The sequence below is a fragment of the Cynocephalus volans genome, chromosome 7 (assembly GCF_027409185.1).
Source record: "Cynocephalus volans isolate mCynVol1 chromosome 7, mCynVol1.pri, whole genome shotgun sequence".
NCBI lineage: Eukaryota > Metazoa > Chordata > Mammalia > Dermoptera > Cynocephalidae > Cynocephalus > Cynocephalus volans.
Window position 1 is genome coordinate 153,499,455 of NC_084466.1, and position 13,046 is coordinate 153,512,500.

Consider the following 13,046-nt stretch of genomic DNA (forward strand, 5'->3'; position numbering starts at 1 on the left):
CATGATTACCAGGGTGCTCTCACTTCTAACTCGGGCTTTGTGAGAAGCACAGATGTTGAGGGAAGAGCTGGGGCTGCTCTTGTCACATAGAAAAGCACCCGGCTTTGCAGAGCCTTATGTGACTTCTTTCTGCACTCCCGGCTCCAGATCTCAAGTTTGTCCTGAGTCTCTATTTGTTGAAAGTCTGATTTCCGGATGGTGGAGTATGAGAATGATCGTGTATTGTTCACTAACTTGCCCTGGTTGTAAACTGACTTGCTCTCATTGTGCACTAACTAGTCCTGGTGGTACACTAACTTTTCCTGGTTGTGCACTAACTTGCCCTTGATGTACACTGACTAGTCCTGGTTGTACACTAACTTCCCTGGTTGTATACTGACTTGTTCTCATTGTGTGATAGCTAGTCCTGGTTGTACACTGACTTCCAGGGTCGTAGACTAGTCCTGAGTGTGCACTAACATGCCCTGGCTGTACTCTAACATGTCCTGGTAGAACCCTAACTTGCCCTGGTCAGTATGCTTACTTGTCAAGCCATCTCTGTACTGTTTGTCTCAGGTCTGTCTCTGCCACACCAAGCTGTAAGCTGTTGAGGTCTGAGGGTATCACAGCCCTCAGTGAGTCTGCCTGTCTCTTCCTTTCCCTCTCCTCCAAGCCATGGCTCAGCACCCAGTGTGTCCTGGCACACAGTAGATATTTCTTAATACTTATGAGCCACAGCTCTCAGTTCCAGCCAGGGGCAAACCCAGATTTTATGTGAACTTTATCTGAAAATATGATCCTAGCTGAAAGTCAGTGAATAGTTAAGGCTCAGCAGTTGCCTCTGGGAATGTGATCCTTGATGAGAGGATTTAGATTCATTAGATTTCTACATTTAACAGGAAAAAAATTTTACTTAGGGGGATCTGAAGAAAATTCCATTCCATATTTTAAAGTCACAGCCTAGATTTTTAATTTCTTAATGGATTTATAACAGGAGAAAAATTGCCCCTGAATATGGTATTCTTGCCAGACACCAAATCTATTCTCATTTTGAGTTTAGCTGTGAAGCCTCCTGGCTGCAAAGCCTCGTCTTCCTTCAGCCACTGACCTGAGCACATCCTGGAACTAGAACTTAGAGATGCCTGTGGCCGCGGCTCAGCAGCAGCTTCTCCTCCAGACTGAGCTCACCGGGCTTCTCGGCTGGGTCCCTGCAATGCCCGTGTCCTGAGCCTTCCTGCCAAGACTCCTAAGGGTGCCCCTTCCATGCACCCATGTGGACACCCAGCCCGAGCACTCTGGGATTGCAGTAGACACCAGCAGTCGGGTGGGTTTAGAGCCAGTGGAAGGAGCCTAAGTGACCACCTTGTTCAACCTTCTGGTGAAAGATGAGGAGCTAGAGGCCCAGAGACACTTTTGAGGGTAGATCCGATGCACAGTCAAGACTGGACCTCAAAGTTCTTCCCCTCCTCCACCTTTCTCCCCACCCAGTATTCGCTGAGCACTTCCTCGTGTGCAGGAAAACGAGGGCCCTGGTCTCTCCGGGCTCACGGCTAGCTCTCTGGCCCCTGGCCACACACCCTTTGTGGTGGTGGACAGGGGAGGGGGCAGTGGAGAGAGAAGGACCCCTGCTGGTATTTGCTGCATTTACCAAGTACCTTCTCCATGGCCACTCTGTGCCAAGTGTTTTCAGACGCCATCGAGTCTTATAAGAATGGAATTTCTGTTCAGTTGTACTCCCCAAGTCATGTAACTGGAGAAAAGATTTCCCAAAAGAAAGGGGCTGTGGCGCTCTGGTTTTTTCTCTCTAAAATATCTCATCTGAGATCCAGAGAGGTTCAGAGACCAACAAAGATCATAGCCTGGTGTATTAGTTTACTTGGGCTGTTATACAAGATATCATAGACTGGGTGGCTTAAATAACAAATATTTATCTCTCATAGTTCTGGAGGCTAGAAGTCCAAGATCAGGGTGCTGGTCTAGCTGGGTACTGGTGAGGACTCTTTTCCTGGCTTGCAGACAGCCACCTTCTTGCTGTGTCTTCAGATGAAGGAGAGATAGCAAGCTCTCTTGTGTCTCTTCTTATAAGGGAACTAATCACACCATGAGGACCCCACGCTTGTGACCTCATATAACCTTAAGTACCTCCCAAAGGCCCCATCTCCAAAGACCATCACAGTTGGAGTTAGGGCTTCCACATATGAAGGGTCAGAGGGGCACAAGCATTCAGTCAGTAACAGCTGGCAAGTGGCAGAGCAGGGGACAACCCCCCACTGCTATAGCTCGGTGGTCCTGGGATGGAGGCCAGAGGCCACCCAGCCTGTCAAAGGATCCCTTCCCTCACCCTTGCCCCACATCCAAGCACCATACACCTCTGCAGCTCCTTTCTAAGGGTCCTGTTTCCGTTTTGCTCCCTTTCTAGAGGATTTTCTTTTCTTTATTTTGTTTTTGTTTTTGTGTTTTGTTTTGACAGCTGGCTACTATGAGGATCAAACCTGTGACCTTGGTGTTAGCTCTCCCTAGTGAGCTAACCAGCCAGACTCCCCCACCCCCAAAGGATTTGAGCCTTCCCATGCCAGATCCGGTCACCTGGCCCCAAGCCCTTGGATCGACAACCACAGGCTCCTGAGTGACGGCCGCCCTGGAAGCTGAGTGCACTGTCTCCCTACTCTTCTGCCAGATGGCACACACACCGTGACAAGCTAGGGAGAGAGCACTAAAACAGACAACACACAAGGTAGAGGGGGACCCAGCATGGCTGTGGGGAGGCACAGCTCCTGCTGCTACCCTGCCCGATGGCAGTGAAGGGGTTAAGGTGGCATTTTCTTTAATGTTCATCTCTGGCACTGTAGGGGTATGACCTCTTTATTGGGAACCCCGCTGCTCCAATGGGCTACCAAAAGTCACCTGTCAGATCCATGTAGACTGATAAGGAGTCCCTCTCCTGAGCCCCAGGCCTTGGGTCTCCCACAGAGTCCGTGAGGTCCCTCTGTCCCAAAGCTGTGAGGTACTGGCTGCTGGAATGTGAGAGCAACCCCCAAGGAGACTCAGAGCCTGGGCTTCCAAACACAGAGTGTATCTGAGGGTCTCGGGACAGCAGTCACCCCTGTCACCTTCCACCCTTCCCAGCTCTGACTCTCCCCAGCCCTGGAGCAATGGGCTTCACTGTTCTCATCCAGAGTTGAATGGGTTGCACTGGATGTGCCCTGAGGAGCTTTCCAGAACTGATGCTCTGGACATCGAGCGAGAGAAACTCAACAGGAGCAGGTGGCGTCATGGAGAGAGCGCAGGCTTTGAGGCACACAGACTCAGGTGGTGCCAGTCCTGGCCCCACCACATCTCAGCCGGTGACCTCAGACCCCTGCAGTAACCTCTGTGAGGCTCAGCTTTCTGGTTTGTAAATCAGGGGATTGAGAGGAAGAAAGGAGATGACAGAGGGCCAGCACAGGTGCTCAATGAGTGACCGGGGGACCTTCCAGCCCTGCTGTCTGTGATGCCCCTCCCACCAGTGTCCCACTCATCACCCTTCCACGCAGTCCCTCCTGCTGGCGTGGGATGGCCTGGGCTTCCTACCCTGTCACCAGCCCACCAGCTTCCCCTGGGCCCTGGCTGAGACCCCAAGGCACCCTGGCCCTGGGGACCCTGAGTCTCCTTGGACAAGCCCCCACCATGAGGGCTTTCTCTGAAGAAAGTGGCAGGCCCTGGAATGAGCTGGTGGTTCGGGGCTGGGCTGGCCTCACCCTGAAGGCCCTTCAGCAGCAGAGCTGGAGCCCGGAGGAGGGGTGGTGTAGCTGCCTGCAGAAATAAATGTTAAGCCTTTGAATTATTTATCTAATCTGCAGTCTATGTTCTGCAGGCCCCTGAGGGCACTTCACTCAAGGCACAAACCACCAACATCAGTTGCTCTAGCCCCAGAATGACCATCCACCCCTATGTTCTGAGCCCTGCATGGTCCCCAGAAGATTCCACGGACACCAGCCTCCCAGCCTCTCCTCCCCCTAGCACTCTCTGGCTGGTCAGCCCACCCTGGGCTCTCATCTCCTCCTTTTCCCTGCTTGGGATGTGGAAGGGGGTTCTGAAAACATGGCCACAGCTGCCATTTCTGCCCCCTCTCCTGGCAGGGCTCTGATGTCCAGGGAATCAGCCACAGCCTCCACCAGCTGGTAGTTTTGGGTGTCCCTGGCCTCCCAGCACCAGGATGCCAGACTGGACACTGGCCTCACCGAGGGCCAAGAGGAAAACCCCTGCAGAGTCAGCCTCTGCTCACGTGGAGGTGGAGGGGGCTGGGGCCCTCAGGCTCCTCCTCTGCTAAGCTCTGCCCCAACCCCAGTGAGGTGCAGAGGCAGGAAAGGAGGGGTCGGAGAGGGTAGCGCAGGGCCACGCCTCACAGGACATCCCGCAGCACGACGAGAGGGCACAGGGAATTGGCGGCGGGGCCGGGCAGCGAGCGCCTGGTGGGGCGAGGAGGGTGTGGGCAAAAGTGAGCCTCCAGCCACAGCCAGCCCTGAGGGTGACCTCCTGGCCATGCTGAAGGCTCGGCCCCTGGTCCCAAGGGCAGTGGGAAATGAAGAACGTCTGAGGAGGCGACTTGCCTTCAGGAAGGCCCGAGTCCTTGCTCAGAAGCAGCCTTCATGCCCCCTTCCTCCACCGCCATCCTCTCCCAGGACAGCACCCAGCCCCATCCAGCCTTCCCAAGCCTCTCATGTCCCCTTGGTGAGGCCCCAGGGCCCCTGTGGCCGGACAATGGTACAGCCTCTCCTACTCAACATGCTCGGTGCAGCTGCAGAGAGGCCCTAGCCCTAAAACTGCAGGGACAGCCAACAGGACTGGGGGACATTTGTGGTGACAAAAGACCAAGGACAGTGTCAGATGTCGGGAGGCTTCAACCCGAGGCCTCGCGTTCCGTGTTCGTCGGGTGTAGGGAAAGTCTTGGGATTCAGGGCCTGGGCTCGAGTCCCTGCTCTACCACCCGCTGCCCTCTGACTATGGCTCAGTTGCTACTGTCCCCAGGCCTTAGTTTTCCCTTCCAGGGAAAGGAGCTAACGGAGGGAGCCGCATGGCTGGCTGTGAGCTCATTGTGCTGTCGGGAGGCCTGGCCCAGACCCTGCATGGGCGCGTCGCCCACCCTCCCGCCGTCCCTGCAACAGCACCTCCGCCTCCTGCCTCCTCCCTCCTGCTCGCCCTGCTTAGTCGGCCCCGTGCTGGGCAGAGGCACAAGAGGCCAGAGGGCACCACGGGCTGTGCCCAGGAGGGCTTGTCCTGGTTCTGCACAGTCCCCACCACCCACAGGGGTGTTTCCCGCATGGCACGGCAATTACTACCACTTGGAGAGAATCTCAAAACACACCCAGAAAATTTCTAGCCAGTGTGTTTCTAAAACTGAAGCCAATCCCCAGAGTGGACAGAAACCGCACTGACCCCTCTGACCGCTGCCGCTGCCTCGAGGGCGGATGCGCTGCCCCTCCTCCCCTCCTCCCCTCGGGGTGGGGGCATTGAGGGTGGGGATGACGGTCACAAGTGAGCTCAGGAAAATCCAGCTCCTGGGTGGGGGTGGGTGGGGGCTGGGAATCATCTGAACTCCCCAGAGAAGACGGAATCAGTGAATACCCACGCAGGGGTGATCTGAGACGGGGCAACTGGCCCAGAGAGGGCAAATGGTTTGCCTGTGGCTACCGCTCTGACCATGCGGCCTAAACTAGAACCCGGCTCTGGCACTTCTGCCCCGCACCTCCTCCTCCACACCGTGCTCCAGAGGCCCTGTCTGTGACGGAAACGGAGGACCAGGTCTCCCTGCTGGGTGCCTGCAAGGGAGGGGAGGGACTTGCTGGGGACAATGGGATAGGTCACAGGGTGGGTCACGGGGTGGGGACGGGGCGGGGGAGCAACCCACAGCAGGAGGAGGCAGGACAGGGCCAGGCTGTCTGTACCATCTGCTGACCAGGAGCCCAGAGCAGGTCCCTGACCTCTCAGAGCAGGATAGCAACCTACCTGCCTAAAACAGCTGTTGAGAGGATGACAGCAGGTGACATGTGACAAGCCTTAGCTTTTACTGGGCTCAGGGTCTATGCTCGAAAAATGCTTTTCCAGAGCCTCCTCCTTTGCAGAGGGTGCAGGTGGGCTTCCGACTCCCTCCTCTGCCCAGGCTCCCTCCTCACATCTGTCTGTCTCCTCTCCCTGCCACCCCCAGCCCTCCTGTCACCTTCCTCACTCTCTCTCAGGACCTGGGGGCCTCAGGACCACTGCAAGGTCTGGCTGGCTGAGCTGCAGACATTCTGCTGCCCAGGTCTGTGATGCTGCAAAACCTAGAAGGGGCCTCCAGTTTTCTTTCCCCAACCCCAACCTCCCAAGTGCTCTCCAAACAGCCCCCAGGGGCTTCCCCTCTGCTCTGCCACATTTTACTCTCCCCATCTGCTGTGTGACCTTGGGGGGCTCACGTTCCCCTTCTGCGCATCCTCATCCGTAAATTGATGATGTGGATTAGACTGTCCCCAAGGCTTTTCAGCACGAGCTATTAACCCCCCAACCTCCAGGATCCAGCACAGGCCTAGGAAACCCAGTGAACCAGCCCCATTCTGCACAGAGCTCCGAACAACTTTCTCTACTAACCCTCACTACTCACATGATTTTTTTCACTTCCCAGTAACTCCCGAGAGGAGGCACAGCCTAGTGGGGGAAGCCAGCTGCGGGCGGCCTGGGAAATGAGCCACATTTCCTCCCCTCTCCCAGGGGATCATCGTGGAGAGGCCCTGGCCTGTCATTAGGGGCTGCTCACAGGGGCGCTGACTCCGCGCGCAGGGGGCCATGTGTAATTGACGAGTCTCATTCCTCTCTGGGTGGAGCCCTGAGACATCCAGGGCCATAATGCAGGATGTTAAAAGCTTCCTGGGAAGCTGCTGCTTTCCTCTCCATGAGGAGTAATTAATGTAATACAGGGGTTTCCAATTATGATGCTTGCTGTGACTTTAATTCCCCCGCAAATCCTCCTGAGATGCTTCCAGAAGCACCCAAGCCTTTAGCATCTGCTTCCTCCAGGGAGTCTGGCATCTGTTCTTTATTGTTCAAGAAAGAGACCACCTCACTGGGTCCAGGCCTGTGTGCCAGGCACAAGAAGGGGAGACAGCCATCGTCCCAGCCACAGGCCCCACTTGAAGGCCGTGTCTGGGTCCACTCGGAGGGCTGGGCCATCATTTGTCTGTCTCCACTCCACTTTTCTAAAGAGGGGTGCTTGGTCTCCAAAGGGGAACCCATGTGAAACCAGATGGCCTGATTTTGAGGCTGGAGGAACCCAGCCGGAATGCAGGCAGTTCTGCTGACCCAGAGCCAATCCCAGCAGGGCCTCCCTGCTCAGGGCAGTCTGGAGAAGCAGGTTGTCAGCACCTGAGCCCCAAGGGTCTGGGAATCCCACACAGTGTCACACGCACACACGCAGGGATAGCAGGGCCAGGACTCAAAGCCAAGTTCTCCAAACACATTCTTTTCTCCCTGGAAGCAAACTCATCCACGCAGAGTGCCTGCCGCCTCCTAGGACATTCCAGAGAGGAGAGAAGGCAGGGGCCGGGAGGCAGCGCTTCTTCCCTGGAGTGGAGGGATGGAGAGAGGGTTCTGACACCCTCACATGCACGTACGCCCCCACGCCCTGCCCCCACAGGCCCCCAGGACCCATGCCACACACACCCACACACACAACGCGTCAGGGTTTGAGATGCTCAGGAACCTCAGAACCCTGGACAAGCCTGCTGGAGTCAGAGGGAAGTTTGAAGAGATTTTGGGCAATAACTCTGCTGTGGGTGTTGGGACAGAGGCTGCTTTGTCACAACAGGAGAGAGGCCCACTGGTCAGGGCTCAGGCCAGGTTTCTAGACCAGGTTAGGACCTGGTGTGCTGAGCAGGGAAACTGAGGTAGCCACCCAAGAATGCAGAGCATCCCAAGGCTGTAGGGTGGTGGAAAGGCTGTGTGCCTCTGTTGCACAGTCACTGGGGCTCACAGCCAGCGCATGAGATGCCAGCAGTAATCTTCTCCCCACTGCTGTCCTCGTGCTGGCAGGGCTGTAGCTGTGGGGAGAGGCTCCAGTGGCCCCGCATGGGGCAAGGGAATGGGCAGGAAGAAAGCTCCTCTTCCAATCCTCTTTCCCTCATTGGTTCCCCTTTCCTCTCTCAGCCTCCTTTGAGTTTGCCGGGTTTCAGGTCCCAGCCCGGAATGTGCTGTGCAGTTTAGTCCCACAAGGACTGAAATGAACCCAGAAAATAGGAAAATAATAAGGGGTGATGGGAGCCTGGGAATCATGAGCAATGTAATGAGAAGATAAAAAAGAAAACTAAACAGGTCAAAAAATGAAGTATGGAAGAAAGTCTTTTGAAATAACATCATCAACAGCATTTCACAACACATCTCGGGATTTCCCTGTGGACCAGCAGGCAGAATCCATTCCTACCCTTTTACTCCTGTCACTTTGCCAGATCTCTCTAGAGTCACTGGTATTTCTAGTTAGCCTCAGGCTGAGACTTGGAAGTTCCCAGATATTAAAAATTAACACAGGCACGTCTCTTAGAGCAAGAACAAGCTAAAATACAGAATTTAAGTCAGCCACCGTGTGATCATTTTTCCTGTCCTATAGTTAAAGGGTTTGAAATTTTCATTTACTCACTGCACAAATATTTAACAAATTCCTACCACATTCCTGGCTTGGTCTTGAAGGTAATGGCACCATTTAAACCTGCTTGAGTACTTTCGCATATTTTTTTTAAGATGATACCTTTTAATTATTGTTGGTGACATAATAGTTATTAAGATAACCAGGATTTTAGGCCTAATTGTCCGATACAGCCATGGAAGAAATAAAGCTGAAAGGAAATCTGTCCTAATCAAATTATAATTAACATTTCTTTAAGTATCAATCCTTAACAAACTGAATAGAAACCATTTAGCTATTTCAAATTTAAAATTAGCCTCGATCTTGCTTATCATTTTTTAGTTATACCACCATATGCATATTTTTAACACATGTACACTTCCCAAACCACCAGTCTAATCCCACGATTGTCACCTCAGAAGAAAAAACAAAAAGCATTGTTCCAGTATGAAAACCTGGGCAAAGCCAGCCTGGGCAGAAAGGAGGGGGGGTGGTCAGCGTTGGGGTCCCTCACCATGGGGGAGGGGCCGGTGCATGTTGGGGGAGGGGCGTCTAATGACCCCACAGTAGGCAGCATACAGTAGCTGGAGATTCTTTTTTTAATTTTTGTTTTAGTAAAGGAGGACTCTGTTACTTTCAATATATATATATCACTTACTGATGGTATCTGGGAGAAATTAACAGCTTCTAAGGTCTTAGAAACCCATACTTACGTGTAGGTAACTATGGAAACACGGCATTAGCATCATCTATGTATTTTCAGAGTTTGTGTTTCTGGCTCCTCCACATGCACATTTCCTCACGAAGCGTTAGCCAAACGTGCACACGTTTCTGATGGTCCGAGGAAGGCTGCATGAAGCAAACGGGCCGAAAATGTCACTGGAATACTGCTCAGAAACGAAGAAACAGGGACTTGCCTAGTTAACTTCAAATGCTGTCCCTGTTTTGATGACGTGTCTCAGAGGAGGATGTTTTTCTTCCTCGCAGAGTGTAAATCAACCCATCGGTCCCATCAAAGTCCCTGAGACGTGGCAGCAAGGGTTCATGCGATTTAAACGCGGCAACTGGATGGCCGGTGGAACAGCCCCAGGGACTTTGAAGGGGTGGAAGACGGGGTTTGGCTACTCCACGACATCTGCTGTGGCTGTCCTCTCAGTAGGGTTGGCTCACGTCCTGCTGTCAGCAAGGAACCCAGCTGATGGGCCCCAGGAGCTGACCCTCCAATGGAATTTGGTCACTACTGTACTCACATCCGTTTCCAAGGCCCTCGGCTAGGAAGGACACAGGCCAGCTCGGAATCTACATCCACCTTTCCACCCCGTGGGCATGGCAAAGCCAGGCTGGGCCACACTGGCTTGGGGGCACAGCCCCTGGTTCACTGCCGTCCCACTCACCCATCTGTCAGTGCTGGGGCTGCTTAGGGCCCACAGTCTGTCCTGAAGGAGAGAATAACTCCAGTCTGTCGCCTCCTCTGCGGTAACACCTTGGAGAGGGGAGAGTCTCCCTCACAACCTGTAACCCAGCGCCAGGCACCACTGGTGTTTCTTGAACAGATGTCAGCTAATTGCATTATAAACTGATTCTTCCAGCCAGTTTTCAGATGTTTTTCAACTCGTACACTTGATTTCTTCTACCTACCAGTTAAGTGAACATTTGTTGAGCATCTGTAATGTGCCAGGCCTGGTGCTGTGCTGGGGACACAGAAACGAATAGTTCGCAATATCCCCCCTCAAGGAGTCTCACGGAAAAAACAGGAGGTGAACGGTTCATTGTGACATGGCACCCTGCACGACTGGCTTCTTCCTATTTTTTCAGGTCTCAGAGTCAATGCCACCCTTCCAAAGGGTCTTCTCTGAACATGCTATTTAATTCCAGCTTTCCCTGCCATCTCTATCAAAGCACCTATTAGTTTCTTTCATCAACAGCTATAATTTTTATTTATTTGGTTATTTACCTATGTATCACTTGTCTCACCACTAGAGTATAAACTCCACAAAAGCAGGAATATTGTCTACATAGTTCCCCACTGTAGTCCTAGTACCTAGCACCTAGGAGTTGCTCCATGAATATTCCTTAAATGAAGAGGTATATAACGGCCTCTCCAACTACTGTATTAAAACTTGCAGTCCCTCCTGCCTTGCACTCCTCAGACCCCTTCTTTGTTTTTTGGTTTTGTTTTTTTCTTTGTTTTTGGTTTATTTGTTTTTCCCTCCAATATATCCTATAATGTATTCATTTATTATATCGACTGCCTCTTCCTTCTAGGATGTACGTTCTGCAAGAACAAGGATTTTTGCCTGTTTTATTCACTGTTGTTTCCCTAGAACCTAGAATAGTATGTACAGTAGATGCTCAATTAATATTGTTTGAATAAATGAATGACAATTCTATGTAAGAGTTAATAGAAAGATGACGTAATCCACATGGGTAGGGGATGGTCACAGAAGGCTTCCTCCAGGATATGCTGCCTGATCTTTGCCTTAAGTCCTAATGAATTCAGCCACTAAAACTGACTCAAGAACAAATAGAAAAGCTGAGCAATTCTACGGCCACGGAACAAATAGAATGAACACCCACCAAAAATCGCTAGGCCCAGATGGTTTTACAGGAGAGTTCTACCAAACTTCTAATTTCAATCTTATATAAACTCTTCAGAGAATACAAAGGGAGAAACCATTCTGAGAAACTAGTAAAACCTTCATAATAAAACTGGGTAAGGATAATACCAGAAAGAGAAATCGCTGGCTAACATCTGTCACAGGCATACATGCAAAAGTCCTAACAGGACATTAACCATCCAAATCCATCAACACCTATCAAATAATACATCATCATCAAACTGGATTTCCTAGGAAGACGATGATGGTTTATCATTAGCAAATTATTGATTTCATTATATTAAGAGATTAAAGAAAATATTAGTGTCTCATTATTAGCAGAAAAACGCTTTAGATAAAATTAACACTCATTCATTATAAAAAGTCCTAGATATCTAGAAAAAGATAGTAATTTACTCGTCTAGTAGAAAGAATACATTTTCAAATTTTATTTAATTTATTTTATTTAATTATAAAAACTTTGAAACTTATCTTTCTATTAGTTACATTTTCATATTATTGTATTATTAATTATACATTGAAAATATCTACACAAACATCACATTTGACAGTAAAGCATTAGTAAATAAATAAATAAATATAAAATCAAGTATAGTAGAGATCGCTGCTTTTTGTCTTTATATATTTATTTATAAAATAAATAAATAAATATAAAGTATAGTGAAGATCACTGCTTTTATTCAACATAAAAAGTTGACTAATTATAAGAGGAAAGGATTGACTATTAGATAAATGGTGCTGGAAAAATTGATTATCCATATAAAAAATAAATTGAATCCCTGCCTCAGATTATATGGGCAGGGGTGGGGCAAAACATCAGCCATAAAAGAAAGAATAGAATTAAACTAAATTTTAAAATAATCTTCTTTAATCAAAGATACCATAAACACAAAAAGATAAACCATAAACAGGGAAAAGATATTTGCAAAATACAAGGGGTCTTCAAAAAGTTCATGGAAAGATTCGTATTATCTTTTAATTCTATTTTTCCATAAACTTTTTGAGGTACCCTTGTATATCACCAAAAAAAGATTACTATCCAAAGTATATTTTAAAATGTCTTCAAATCATTAAAAGCTCATTAGAAGGAAAACAGAATATGAACAAAGGTTATGCACAGACATTTCAAGGGAGAGAAAACATGACAGTCCACTTATAGTCAGGAAAATGCCAATCAATGGGATCCCATTTTACACACATTTGCTATTAAAATTTTTTAAATCTGTCAATAGAAAGTTTAGGCAGCCATGTAGACTGACAAGAAATTTCTTCATATGCCACTTGTAAGCATATAAAGTGCTCTGCGTATTTTGTCAGATTATTTGGCAATACTGTATCTAGTGAAATTGAAGGCGTGCTTGCCCTGTGACTTGCAACCCCACTTCTGCATGACCCCTTGAGGAGCTGTTGCCCCTGTGCACAAGGAGATGTGTGCAGTAGTGTGCACAGCAGTAAGGTTTGTAACAGCAAAAACAAGGAAAGGACCTGAACAGACCTTAACAAGAGAACAGATGTGCACGCGCTCACACTCATGCTGAAATACTGTACTGTATGGAAAACGAATGAACTACGGCCACATGCATCAACATAAAGCATCTCAAAAATATGATATTAGGCAAAAATGGCAAATTATAAGAGATATTGATATAACATTTTAAAACATTTTAAGCAACAGTGCATGTTGCTTAGAGATGCATACACACATTCATGTATAAAGATCTTCACAGAAAGGATAAAACACCAAATTCAGGATGGCGGTTACTTGGGGGAAGCGAGGTAGAGAGACAGGGTTAAGAACAGATATGCAGAGAGCTTTGACTGTG